Source organism: Ammospiza nelsoni, unplaced genomic scaffold (genome assembly GCF_027579445.1).
Source record: "Ammospiza nelsoni isolate bAmmNel1 unplaced genomic scaffold, bAmmNel1.pri scaffold_54, whole genome shotgun sequence".
In the NCBI taxonomy this organism is placed as follows: Eukaryota; Metazoa; Chordata; class Aves; order Passeriformes; family Passerellidae; genus Ammospiza; species Ammospiza nelsoni.
This window is the reverse complement of record NW_026683192.1, coordinates 1602342-1609009: the sequence shown is the minus strand read 5'-3', so window position 1 is coordinate 1609009 and position 6668 is coordinate 1602342.

The following is a 6668-nucleotide window of genomic DNA, read 5'->3' as shown; positions in this document are numbered from 1 at the left end:
GAGGGCAGAGCCTTTGCTGGAAGAGAAGCCAAGGGGCTTTCACTTGACTCCTGTTTCATCATCCTTCCACACACTGATCTCTTCAGATGCTCTCCAAACCTTTGGTTTGCTTTCTGAAGGGGAAAGGACTTGTCCTGGAGGAGGAGCAGAGCCAGGCTGCTGAGGAGAGCTGGTCGCTGGCAGCTGGCAAGAGGGGAGGGACACGGAGGCCAGAGGGGGGGACACTGGGTGAGGAGATGTTCACACTCAGCTCCATCCACTGTGAGTGCCAAACACACCTGCACTCCTGTTTGTACTGTTTGCTGTACTTGATAAACTGATAGATGTGAGTTTGGGCATTTTTGTTACCTTTTTGTATTCTGAAGAGAACTAAAGATGGTTCGCATGATTTTTTATGTGCCTTGTGCAGTGCAGGTGATACAGGCAGGGATGGAACAGCAGCATCTTTATACTTGTCAAGTCTCCATCCACACCCAAGGCACTGCCTGAAGCTCCAAGTGGTTTTCTTGCAGGCTTTGAACACTACACCAGGAGGGAGAACAAGAAACTCAGTGGAGATTATGCTCCAGATAAACTGTATCCATGGTGCAAAAGCTAAATATGGAACCATGGAAGTGCACACTGCAGTGGTAGGGGAGGTGGGAATGCTGAATGGGGACATTTCCTGCCCTTCTGGCACCAGGAACCAGGGGTCCTCTGGTTCTCCATGGTTCTCCTTGAGGATCTCTGGCTCTCCATGGCCTTCCTTGAGGATCTCTGGTTCTCCATGGTCTTCCTTGAGGATCTCTGGCTCTCCATGGCCTTCCTTGAGGATCTCTGGCTCTCCATGGCCTTCCTTGAGGATCTCTGGTTCTCCATGGTCTTCCTTGAGGATCTCTGGTTCTCCCTGGTCTTCCATGAGGATCTCTGGTTCTCCATGAGGATCCCTGGTTCCCCATGGTTCCCCCCAGGGCTGTGCTGGTGTCTTGCCCGGAGCTTGCTGTGACAGCAGGCAGTAGTTTCAGGTGGGGCTGCTCTGCTGGCAGGACCTTGGTGTTCCCAGCAGGGCAGGGCAGGGATGCTCCTGTCCCAGCAGGACACTGGGCATGCAGGTACCACCCCACAGCAGCTGCTCCTCCTCTGCATCACTTCCAGGGACAGAACTCCTGTCCTGCTGTGTGGCAGGGAGCCCTGCAGAGCCAGCACGGAGGGGACAGGCTGGGCAGCAGCTGGGCAGCACTGGTTTAATCCTTTTTGCCTGTTCCTGCCATGGAAGCTGTGTACTGGGTGAGATGTGTGTGTTTGGGGAGGGCTGGCCTGACCATTAGCCTGTCAGGGTTTGCAACACTGGCAGCTGGGGAGAAAACTGTTATTAAGTGTAGCGTGGTACCTTGGAGATGGAAGCATGGGGAGACAATAAATACAGCCTTCCATAATGCCATTTTATGGTGTCACTCTTCAGAATTTATTAAGACTTAGTTGCAGCCATGCCTGAAGCCTCCTGTGCTGGAATCCATAAATTGTGTTCATTATCTCCAGCACTTGCTCTGACCTGCTGTGTTTTACAAGGGGGGAGACACTGGAGGCGTGGGGACACCCCAGCTGCTTTCTGCAGCCGTTCCCCTGGTGCCAATCCAGCTTTTCTGGGGTTGCTGGGACACCCCAGGCAGTGCTTGGCTGCGTGGATGGACCCCAGGTATGATGTGATGATTGAAGAGAACACTGAGGGACTGAGGAGCTGCCAAAATCACCACAGCTCCACAGGGAGCAGGGAAAGAGCTGAGCAAGGAGGGAGCCATGGGCACCTTGGAGCACACTGGCACATTTTTCACTCCACTGTGGGACCACCCCAGAAGTCTTGGATGTGCTGAGGATGCTGGAGGTGGAAAAGGGTTCACAGGAGCTCCCTGAACTGCACACAGGGTGATGCTACACCCCTGCTTGGTGTTCTCTTGCACCAGTGTTCTCAAATGAAAATGCAAATGAAATCGTGCTCCTTTCACCCACTTTTTGTCATGACAAATCTCAGCAGCAGCATGTTTGTGTACCTTCATCCTTATCCTCAGCATTTAGGTCCAGGATGGAGGAAAACAAGTTCAAGCTCAACCTCCTGATAATTTATTATGTTCCTTATGCTTAAGGGCAAAATTTAAGTTGCCAAAAGCAGATGTTTGCATGCTCTTTTTTTAGCTCTCAAAGTACTTTCTGTGTGCTTGATTGATGGACATCCCTGTTACATTAATAGCTGGGCTTTGCAGAAAGCTGTTATTACCAGGAGAATATGGTGTGGGTTTCAGTTTTTCTTCTTGCATTAAAAATCCATTATTAATGTCTTTCTGAGGGAACAAAAAAAGGTTTCAATTCAGACATTTTACTTTGGTTTCTCTGGCTTCTTCTCAACTGTCTTTACAGAGGCGCTTTTAAAATCAATATTACAATTGTTCTTCGTATTTTACTGAGTGGTTGAGGGTTTCTGCATCTTGCTATTGATTTCTGATTGTACTGCAGGACATGTAGGTGCACATAGGTTGTTCTGTGATGGATAACTTCATATATGTCTTCCTAATCATCACTGAGTTGCCTTCTGCATGTTCCCTGTTGCTGGATGCGGCTGCTGAACTTGGAAGGCACCAGGAGAGCTCTGAGTGCAATCCTGAGACACCAAACTTGTGACCCCTCATTTAATTTGGGTTTGGTTTTCAATCAGACACAGGGGTCACATGAGGCTTGTGGGGTCTCCTCTTTTGTGTAGTCTTTGCAGTTCTTCTGCCCTTGCTTTTCAGGCAGCTTCGTGTTGTGTGTTGTAGGAGCAAAACAAGTCATTGTCCTGGCTTTGTGTGGGGTGGTCATAATGCACCTTTAGCTTCCAGCACTGACCTTGGCCCTTGGGGCAGCTCTGCAGGCAGATCTCAGCATTTCAGAGGTGCAGAGTCATTGGATCCCAGAATGGTTTGGGTTGGAAGGGAGCCTTGAACTCATCCAATTCCAATCCCCTGCCATGGCAGGGACACCTTCCACCATCCCAGGCTGCTCCAAGTGTCCAGCCTGGCCCTGGGCACTGCCAGGGATCCAGGGGCAGCCCCAGTTGCTCTGGGCACCTGTGCCAGGGCCTGCCCACCCTCCCAGGGAACAATTCCTAATTCCCAATATCCCATCCATCCCTGCCCTCTGGCAGTGGAAGCCATTCCCTGTGTCCTGGCACTCCAGGCCCCTGTAAAGGTTCAAGTCTCAATGAAGCAATACAGAAGCCCAGTGTGCATTGGTAACTGCTGTAAATCTGGATTTGCAGACTGAGGCTCTTGGAGCACATCAGCACTGATGGCACAATCTGTGTGAGAGCTTGTTGGCACCAAAGGAACCTGTGAGGAGTGACAGGACTGTGGCCAGCACGAGTGCTCCAAAATGCGTCCATGGCTCCAGGTGGGTGTACAGGGGAAGAGCTCTGTGTGTGTGTGGGCACAGTCCTTCCCAGCTCTGCATGCCCTGGCACAGGCTCCACATCTGCCAGGGGCTGTGGCTGTGCCAACAGGCACTCTGGAGAGGGCTGGCTGTGCACAAACCTCTGCTGGCTGGAGTGGGCTGTTTGCTCCTCAGGCTTATCCTGGACAGGCTCCTGCACCTTCACACATGGAGGCTACACCTGGCTTCTGAGGAATTGGTTGTTGCAGTTTACCCGTCCATGCTGGGGACCAGGACAAACACTGGCACAGGAGCTGGTCCTGTGTCCCCGGGATAGCAGGGCTTGGTGGTGGCAGCACTGGCAGGGACACGACAGCCCAGCCCTGCCTGGCCCTGCAGAGCTGGGGAGGGGACAGGGCTGGCACTCATAACCATGGGCAGGCTCTGACACTGCCGCTGGAACTCACTTAGCAATTCTGTTGATGTTCTGGAAACGAAAATATAATTCAGGCCACCTTCTCCGCCATGCTGACCTTGAGAATCTGGGAGAAGAGCTACTGAATAATTAGGGGCTTTTATTTCTCCCCCCTTTTTGCTGGAGTTACTGCTAAGTGTTGAACTGTCCTCTACAGTGTCATCAATTCCCTTGAACTTACTGCTCCAAGTGTACTTAGCATTAATATAATTACATAAATTGCAGTCTCATTTATCACCGGGGGCTGCGGCACATCCTTGTTGTGCTGTTTCATGGGTGGCTTGGCTGGTGGGAACCCCCTGGCCAGGGGTGGAGACTGTGGCTGGAGCACTCCCCCTCTGCTCCTGAGCCTGGTTTAGCTGAGCTTTGTGTGTCTCACCCTGGAGTGGAGGATCTGGAGTGTTTGCCAGCACTGCCATGATTGCAGCCTTGCTGCCGCAGAGGAGAAAAGGGAAAGGTGGGTTTGTCCCAAGGGAGTTTGGCTGGACCACATCCCTGCTGCTGTCCTGTGATTTTGGTCTCTGGGGTCCCAAAATGCAGAGCCCAGCCTCGTGGCTTGGCAGTGAACACCCAGAGCCTGAGCTCTGTCCAGGGTCTGCTGCAGGGCTGTTTGATGATGCTGTACTTCTGTCTCTGTGGCAGAGCTCTCAGCCTTCCTGGCAATGTAAATTCTCCTGGCTGCATGCTAAAATTACACTGAGTTATTGATTTGTCTTTGAGAGGATTTCCTTCCCGAGGGACATTTCTGGCTGCTGTAGTGATTTAATTCTTCTGCAAGGGCAGAATCTGTGGCAGAGCAGAGCCACCCTCCTGCCCTCGAGCCTGCAGCTCAGGGTCGCACTCCCTCAGGCTTCCTCGTCAAGCTGATTTCTGTTTCAAGGCTGGGACAAGGTTACATGGCTGTTATTTCCGTGTAACAACTGCAAATAAAAGGGCATTTTCAACTTTCCACTGCAGAAGCTGCAAGTCTGGGGCAAGCCTTTGTGCCATGGCACCAGCATTCTCTTGGGCGTGTCTCAAACCCAGCTTCAAGGCTGGCATGTGGGACATGTGGACCCATGCCAGCCTTAATATACTCGGACTCCTGGGAATATTTTAGTTCCCCAAAGTGGGGTATGATGGGAGCAAGAGCATGCTCTCCTAAAGCTGCAGGGTACAACCTCTCTTTTCTTTGCTTTCTATTGACTCACCATTGACTGTCTCTAAAAACCAAGCAGCTGAGTTCCTGCTGGTGGTCCTGAGGAAGCCAAGACAGTTTTCTTCTAGCACTAGTTTTCTCCCCTTGACCCTGATATCACACCCCGCTAGCTGTGGCTCAGCTGGTGAGCACCATCAGTAGAAGGACCTGACCCTTCAGGACATGGCCCAATGTTTCAGATACTCTGTGGCTGGAAAATGCCCAGCTCTGTGTCCTTGGGTGCCCATTTGAAGTACGTCCCTGTGGGTTCCTGTATCTAACCCCACTATCTAGTGGATTTGGCACCAATCTCAGCTGCATACTGATAAAATGGGAGGCTGCTCATGCATGTGGTGTTATAAAACAGCATCCATGAATTAGGTCCAGGGAGAACGTCAATTTATTTTCCTGTGAACCAAGTGTGGCACAGCTCCTTCCTTTCCCAGTGATCTATCTGTGAGATAAGACACATCTTTAGTGTCTATCTTAAATACTGCAGTGTTGACAAGTTCTCTTGACAAAAATTAGGCTAATGTCCCTTACGACTGCGTTAGCTATAGAAACAAGGCTTTAAATTGAAGCTTTGCAAAGCGCTATTCCAGCGCCCTCTCCAAGGCATCTCCTTATTCCAGCTTTTATTATCCAAATTTGTTCTCACTCTGCCTTGGCAGCAGGGCTGGCAGGCAGCTCTTCCCATCCATCCTGCTGGTCTGGCAGCCAGGGGTGGGAGCAGCACCTCCCGAGCTGGACCAGGCAGTGCTGGCCAAGCCCCACGGAGCCCTCGGCCCTGGGGAGGCTCCGGGCTCGGGGGTGTCGAGGTCTGACTGAGTGAACGGGTGACAGATGATTTTTTGGTGCAAAAATAACCAACAAGGCACAGGGGCTTTGCAGTAACAAATCAACAAAATGCAATTTTATTGATAATAATCACAGCTGAATATGCGTTTGGTTAGGGAATCTAGGGAAGAAAAGGGTAAGACAAGGGAAGAGGGAGGAAAGAAGGGTCAGGTAGGGGCTATAGCTACCAAAACGTGTCGTTGTCCTTTGGGGGTCCAGCCGTCGAAGCTCACTGGTGAACGTCTCGGGGAGATCTCAAAGGACGGTTGGATTGCACCTAAAAATATACCGTTTTTGTTGGGGGAAGGGTGGCCAAAATGAGGTTTCCATGGAGGGGAAAAGAATAGGAACAGGAGGAGGGGGGTGTTTATTCCCTTGTTTTCATGGCCGAATGCTCGCAGGTACGTTTATTCTGGGCAGTTTTTCCCCCCCTCCCCCTCCCTGAGCTGGGGGGGGGTTCAGTCCCAGTCTCTGGAAGGGGGTGCCAGGGGGGTGCCTGGGGTTTCTTGGCTTGTCTTGGTTCCTTGATGAGGGGACTCGCATCTCTGTTTGTCTGTCACAATAGTTGAAGGCAGGCAAGAGGGGTCTTCTCTTGGAGGGGGAAGCCACCCCAGAGCTCAGACCAGCTAGGTCAGGATGTAGGGAAAAAGTCCAGATCCATTGTTCAGAAAATGGCAGCATGCCCCTTTCGAGTTCAGCATGGCATGTTCTGCAAACACCACCTGTGAACACACTGAATAAGCATGAGACTTTCTTTCCCAACTGGCTCAACAGTTTTTAACCTTTCGGGGGTCTTTTCTC